At 41.8% G+C, this 7,714-nt stretch overlaps 1 non-coding gene across 1 annotated transcript; it reads right to left on the bottom strand.

Moving 5' to 3' along the window:
• Positions 1-322: 322 nt before the first annotated feature.
• On the bottom strand, positions 323-460 carry LOC114817244. The gene has a single exon (XR_003765093.1). It is a non-coding gene; the product is annotated as a small nucleolar RNA SNORA7 (small nucleolar RNA).
• Between the last annotated feature and the right edge of the window lie 7,254 nt (positions 461-7,714).

Below are 7,714 nucleotides of genomic sequence, written 5' to 3'. Positions count from 1 at the left end.
CTGGACCTTTGATGATGAGCCTTACATAGTCCAGTTGATACAGGTTGGGTCATTTGTCCCCTTCCCCTCTATCTCTTTTCTGATTGCCTTGTCTTGTCTTGTCTTATGTTGTCGAGTCATTTCCGACCCATAGAGATACCATGGACACATCTCTCCCAAAATGCCCCACTCTCCTTCTGCAATTGTTCTGGTAGTGTATCCATAGAATTTTCTTGGTAAAAATATGGATGTGGTTTACCACTGCCTCCTTCCGCCCAGTAAACTTGAGTCTCTACCCTCAACTCTCTCCTGTGCTGCTGTTGCCCAGCACAGGTGACTTTTGACTTTTAGCAGATTGCCTTCCACTCACTAGCCATGGCCCAAGCTAGGAATGGAATGGGTATTCCTCTGCTTGACTCTCCCTCCCATAGCCAAAACCAGTAGAGTACTGGAAACTCTCCAGGTGCAACCCTGCGAGGGGTCTGAATACCTATCCCAGGAAGAATCAGGCAGCAAGCAGAGGGTGTCTCCAGTCTCATTCTGCACCATAGAGGGTTTGGCATGATGTCTAGTGGCAGAAATAAGTTCAAGAACTAGAGGACAATTTACATATTACTCCCTGAGCTGGGACCAGGACTGTATGCTCAGGGACCTCTTGATCATTTGCAGAGAAGCAGCATGGCCTAATGGATAAAGTTTGGTCCTGGGCCTGGGTTCTAATCCCTTCTCTTCCACTTATCTGCTGTGTGAAGTTGGGCAAGTCAGGGTCTCTGGGCTTCAGTTAACTCATCTGTAAAATGGGCATTAAGACTGTGAGTCCCACGTGGGAAATGGACTGCAAACAGCCAGATTACACTGTATCTACCACAGCATTCAGTATAGTGCCTGGCACAGAGTAAGCACTTAACAAGTACCATAAAAAGAGGTCAACTGAATTTTAAGGGGTAAGTACTACAACACCCCTTGCAAGGAACTGGCTCAAATGGGTCAACAGCTTGTATAAAATTCTGGATTTGGCTGGACCTCTGGGTTTTGGAGGACCAGGGATGGTGCCCTAAAAATCCAGGCCATTCCTGAGGAAGGGAGTGACTTCTTCATCTACTTCTCGTCTCACTTTTTCTATGAACTCCAGTACTGCCAGCACAGGAGTAATGAACTTCTACTTGTCTGGTTACTACTATAGGGTTCTTTTTTATGGAATCTGTACAGTTATTTCTTTACCCGTGCGTCTCTTCCCCTCAGCTCTATTACACTATGAGTCAGTCCTCTGTGGACCAAGAACCATGTCTGATTCAGTATCCTGGTATTTTTTCTCATGACTAAGTGCAGTATTTGGCACTAAATAAGCACTTAATAAATATAATAAATAATAACACCCAAATACAGGCACACGCATACACACACACACACACACATGCCCAGACACATGTGGTAGTTCCTAACTAAAATCTGAAACTGATAACACTGATATTATCTTATAGAAGACATGTCAAAACTGAACAAAAATTGACCAAATAAACTGAATAAAGAATATGTGAATGCAAATTTTGTAAAGTGGTGAATGAAGGGAAAATCTTCACTTTCCCCTCCAGTCCTCCTTCCATTCATCAGAAAATACTTCAAAGAGAAGGGAAATTTTCAGAAGCTCTGAGAATGAACACAAGGAGAGTTCAGTCAGCTGACAGAGAAGACATTCCCATCATATGTTAGATTATCTCCCCTCCTTGTTCTGGGTGATGTTAATGACAGCTCTCCTTTGCCTCTCAGTTTTACTTCTGTTTCTCCTCCTATTAATAATTTGTGTTTGCCTGTCTCTTCTGTTGAATTTTTCATTCTTTGAGGGCAGAATTTATGTCTTTTCCCTCTATCGTACTCTCCCACATGTTTAGCACAATGCTCTGCCTCCACAAGTTTAGCAAAATGCACTTCCTCAGTTGGATCTAAATACCATTGGTTAACTCAAAATTTCCTCCTCCTGGAACTGATCCTGCTGTCATGATGGCATATGTGGCTTAGTGGAAAGAGCACAGGTTTGGGAGTCAGAGGTCGTGGGTTCTAATCCTGGCTTTGCCACTTGTCTGCTGTGTAACCTTGGGCAAGTCACTTAACTTCTCTGTGCCTCAGTTACCTCATCTGTAAAAAATGGGGATTTAAGAATGTGAGCCCCACATGGGACAATCTGATTACCCTGTACCTACCCCAGCACTTATTACAGTGCTCAGCACATAGTAAGTGCTTAACAAATACCTTTATTATTATTATTACTGTTATTATTATATCGCCTCAGCTAAGGGAAGGTAAAGCCACTCTCTCAGAAAATCTGCTGTTAACGTTCATCCACTCACCCACCTAGAGTCAATTAGGGATGCCCTAGGAGTTTAATTTCATTAACATGCCCACTCTCTGCCAGCCGAAAGCCTGGGGAGTATTGACCTACGATACAAGCTTCCAACGGTCCAGGACCCTGTCCTCTCCGGCTAATCAGCAAATGCATTTCTTTTTAATAGAATTTACTCCCACGTCATGTCCTATACTTTCCTGTTGATTTTTAATGTGGAGTTTGTCATTTAGGCATAAGGAAAATAGATGTAATGAATCATAAAAACATGCACTTTATTTATAAAATGTGTGTTCTGCATTAATGGGACATATAATTTTTAATGAAGCCTGTTGCTTTGTACATGTTGTTCCAGTTGAAAACAGACTGAGCTGTTCTTTGAGTCATTGTTCTCAATCAGTTCAGCATGAAACAAATGAAAACAGGATACTCTACCTGTTTTCCTTCAGTGACGAGTTTTCCCAGATAATCTGAAGTAAATAACGGCCCTTCCCAGTCACGTCAACCATTCGTTTTGGGGTTTTGAAGAGTAGGATTTGGGAGTATTCTGATAAAACCAATTCCAATTACTAAAATGTCAACAGGTTCCAAGAAAACATAGTCTCAGGTCTAACAGCCGCCACCATAAATAAGCCATACCAGAAACCAAACGAAGTTTTTCAGGAGCAAAACACATCTACCCTAATTCAACTTTAATGAGTCCAATGTTAAACTTCCCTTTTATCTCTGTGGATTGTTTAAGTTTGAGCAATTTGAGTTTTCTCTGTTTGAAGAGAAATTTTAGCCATTTGCTAACCTGTTCATGATAAATGTCACCCAGCTAAAATAAGTAATTTTGACAAAGCTGCCCTTCCTTTCCCCTTCTGTGGTATGCTCAGAATACCACGTGAGTTTGTCTGTTTTATGAAAGGGCATGGTGACTGTCATTAACAGTTACCAAGAGTGTTTGTGTGTCTTGGGCAGGAAATGCACAGAAGCCCTAATGTTTCCATTTGCTAGATGAAAATGTGGTTGACAGTCCAAAGAAATGAAACCATATATAGCTCTAAAAGGAAAGGCTATATAATGACTAAACCTATAGAGAGGGAGTTGAGTTTTGTGCTTTTTTTAAGATATGTTGGAACAAGAGTTAACTTTTTTCCCCAACATCTTCAGCAGTAAATTGGAGATAGTAGTAGTAGTTGTTCTCTACTAAATGGACAATTTCCTCATTCCCTTTCCTCTATAATGAAAATTGAGCTTTTACATTTTTAATAATTGATAGTGGTGAGGGTCCAGGCTAAACTAGCCCATAACATAAATTTATAGAAATTTTGGGACATTTCTAAAAAGTTCCATATCTGGAAACTGTTCACTCTTTCCGACCCTTCCAGGACAGAAAACTATTTTGCATAGGATGCCAACCATGCCCTGAGGACATCTAGTAGACCACAGCCAATTCATGGGAGGAACAAAGCCAGGAATGGGGAGGCTAGGGAAGGGAAAACAATACTTGAACCACAAGAAGTCAGCCCAAGTGAAGTTTTCAGGAGGGAAAACAGGTTTGTAATTGGTGTTCACCAGAAGGGTAGTTTCAGCAGAAAATGAACTACCAAAGAAGGATCTGTAGATGGTGGAGCCATGGAGAAGCTGATAAAGAAGGTAAACTGGTTTTCCTGATGGTGAGGGGTGGGAAACCTATGTTTGAGGTAATAATCCTGTGGAAGATCTGGGAAAGGTGGTTGATCCTGGATCTAGTTTAAGATTCTCCTGTACACTTATTACTATTTTTGGATCCTTTAACCAAGTAAATACTAATTCACTATTGGAATCAGAGAATGATGGAGAAATCTGCATTTATGAGTGTGTGGAACCATCTAATTTGGAAAGACTTCACATCCAGCCTTTGGGGTGGACTGGTTCTGGAGGCACTAAATTGAAGAGTCTTGGGATGGTGACAGTAAACCACTGGGCAATTTAGAGGTGCACAAGTGTGAAAGTTAGAGAGATCTCCTACCACAACTCTAAATTGCCACAGGCCCTAGGAACCCTAGTGTTAAAAACAGGTGTCCCACCTCAAAAAGTGACCAAAATGACATCACAACATCATTGGTGTTTATTGTTCTCCTTCTGTGGGCAGAACAATGTATTGGGTGTCTACTGTTTAAATAACACTGCAGTAGTTGCTTGGAAGTTTACAGTAAAAGAAGAGAGATGATCCCTCACCTTGAAGTGGTTATTATCTAAAAGAGGAGATGGGAAGACAGAGCTAATAGACCTACAATAACAAGAGGGAAAACACAGATACAACATGTAACAGATATATCATATTTTCAATCATGATTTCCTCATTTTAATGCTCAGTGAATTTCCTTTGATTTCAGGAGGTGCTACAAATGCAATAGGAATTTGTAAAGACCAGTCTAGAACAAAGGGAGCCCAATAGGCCCCTTCACTTTTGGTACCTTGGGGATTAGGCCAGTGTGCATTGGCCCCACTTGTCTTGTGCTGTCAAGTCGTCTCCCACCCACAGCGAATCCACAGACACATCTCTCCCAGAACACCCCACCTCCATCTGCAATCATTCTGGTAGTGTATCCATAGAGTTTTCTTGGTAAAATATGGAAATGATTTACCATTGCCTTCTTCCACTCAGTAAACTTGTGCCTCTTCCCTTGACTCTCTCCCTTGCCGCTGCTTCTCAGCACAGGTGAATTTTGACTTGTAGCAGACTGCCTTCCACTCACTAGCCACTGCCCAAGCTAGGAATGGAATGGATAGAACTCTGCTTGATTCTCCCTTCTGTAGTTGAGACTGGTAGAGTACTGGAAACTCTCCAAGTGTGGTCATGACAGAGGGATTGGTCCCACTGTGATCCCATTGTTGGGCAGGGATTGTCTCCGTCTGTTGCTGAATTGTACATTCTAAGTGCTTAGTACAGTGTTCTGCACATAGTAAGTGCTCAATAAATACAATTGAATCAATTAATGACAAAAACACCTTTTTCTCCAGCCACCTCTTGTTCCTGATGCTGTCTTATGCAAACTTGGCAAGGCCAAGGCCTGGGAGTGACTGAGGACTCAGGGGTCAGGATCCAGGACCATCTCCCTGACCAGGTATCTCCTAAGAGAAGGAAGGGGAAGTAGAGCATTGAAGACCTGATAATACTAAATACCTCATCTGTAAAATGGAGACTAAGACTGTGGGATAGAGATTGTGTCCAACCCAATTTGCTTGTATCCACCCCAGCACTTAGTACAATGTCTGGCACATAGTAAGCACCTAACAAATACCACAGTTATTATTATTTTTATCATCCTAGAGCCTCAGCTGAGCCAAAAAAGAGAACTCTGACAGACTTTAAGAAAAAAATAAAGCAAAGAATTAACTCAACATTACAACATCTTTCACACTCCAAGGGTGTCATATTCAGTAAACATCATTACACATTATACTTCTAAATAAAGCTCAAACCATCAAAGATCACATCAATCATTGTAACATAGCTTTTTAATCCTGGAGGGTAAAACAATATCTGCTAAATTTTACGTTAATTAATACTATTACCAATACATTATCCCAAAACTTCGGACAAACGTTCCATGTTTCTTACAATGGGCATGTGCATATATTGTTATATATGTACTGGGGTAATTAATTATGGAATTTGGAGAAAACACCTTTCCAAAATATTATAAATTCACAGTTTTTGAAGTCTGGCTATATTGATTTCAGGCACATCTGCTAATAATTGAGGATCTTTTAACATTGAGGCTAAACCGACTCTTTTTGTCACTTATCCCACGTTTCTTCCTTTATGTATTTTGACATGGACGTGAGCACATATATGGACAAGCAGAAGAGGTGGAAGCCTAAATGAAGACTCTCAGACTCAGGAAGATATGTTCCTTTGATTTCCTTTTACCTCAGTGTTATTCTTACTTTCTGTAGACAATTTTATGTCTATCTCCAACACTAGAGTATAAGGTCCTTATGGGCAGGCAATGTGTCTTGTGCTCCTGTTGTACTTCCCAAACACATAGAAGTACTTCTCAAACTTTCTTGCTCCCCTCTTCCTTCGTCATCTCATACCACCAACCCATAGCCCTGGATCACCTCCGTGGTCTGCTTTCTTTACTCTGAATATGAGCTGCAGAGTACTGTTAGTGGAACTCTAGATATCAGCCCAATCCCATACACCTCAACTTCATCCTTCCATGCTTTAACTCTGCCTTCTCCTTTGCCTAGAAGAACCATTTCTCCATCCATTTTGACACCCATAGCCATTATCTTTGCCAGTTGTTCCAAATAATTAACTCCTTCCTCACACCTCTTGTCCCCCGACTCTCCACCTCTTGCCCCTAATGACCTGCCTACCTTCTTCACTGAGAAAATTGAAACTATAAGGTGTGATGTTTCTAAAATCTCCCCTATTCCTCTCCAGTCCTTCCCTTCTCCTGCCCTTTCTCAACTCCCTTTTTGTAGATCTCCTGTCTCCTCTCAAAATTCATCTCTTCCGCCTGTACATCTGACCCTATCACTTCGCTCCTTATCAGAACACTTGCCCCCTCTCTTCCCTCTCTAACCACCATCTTCAACTGTTTATTCTCCAATGGCTTCTTCCCCACTGCTTTCAAACTTGGTCGTGTCTCTCCAGTCTTAAAAAAAACACCAAACCTCTCTCAACCTCATAGCTCCCTCTAGTTATTGTCCAATCTCCCTCTTACCATTCCTCTCCAAACTCCTAGAGTGAGTTGTCTACACCAGCTATCTCAATCTCCTCTCCTTCAATTCTTCCCTTGACCTCCTCAAATCTGGCTTCTGTCTCCTTTACTCCATAGAAATCACCCTCTCAGAGGTCACGCATGATCTAATTCTTGCCAAATCTAATGGCCTCTACTCTTTCCTAATCTTCCTTGATCACTCGGCTGCCTTTGATACTGTCGACCAACCCCTTCCCCTGGAAACATTCTCCAACCTCAGCTTCACTGATACTGTCCTCTCCGGGTTCTCCTTCTATCTCTCTGGCCACTCAATCTCAGTATGTTTCACAGGTTCCTCCTCTGCCCCCCACCCACTGACTGTAGGTATTCCTTAAAGTTCAGTTCTGTCCCCTTCTATTCTCCATCTACACCCACTCCCTTGGAGAACTCATTTGCTCCCATGACTTCAATTACCACCTCTAAGTGGATGATTCCCCAATCAACATCTCCAGTTCTCATCTCTCTCCATCTCTGCTGTTTCACATTTCTTCCTTCCTTCAAGACATCTCTACTTGAATGTTCTGCCATCACCTCAAACTTAACATGTCCAAAACAGAGCTCCTTATCTACCCAACCAAACCCTGTCCACTCCCTGACTTTCCCATTACACTATGATCCTGTAATCCTGGCTTTATCGACTCATCTCTCTTATTCA

The sequence above is a fragment of the Ornithorhynchus anatinus genome, chromosome 1 (assembly GCF_004115215.2).
Source record: "Ornithorhynchus anatinus isolate Pmale09 chromosome 1, mOrnAna1.pri.v4, whole genome shotgun sequence".
In the NCBI taxonomy this organism is placed as follows: domain Eukaryota; kingdom Metazoa; phylum Chordata; class Mammalia; order Monotremata; family Ornithorhynchidae; genus Ornithorhynchus; species Ornithorhynchus anatinus.
The sequence above is the reverse complement of the archived record's forward strand: the minus strand, read 5'-3'. Positions and strand labels throughout refer to the sequence as shown.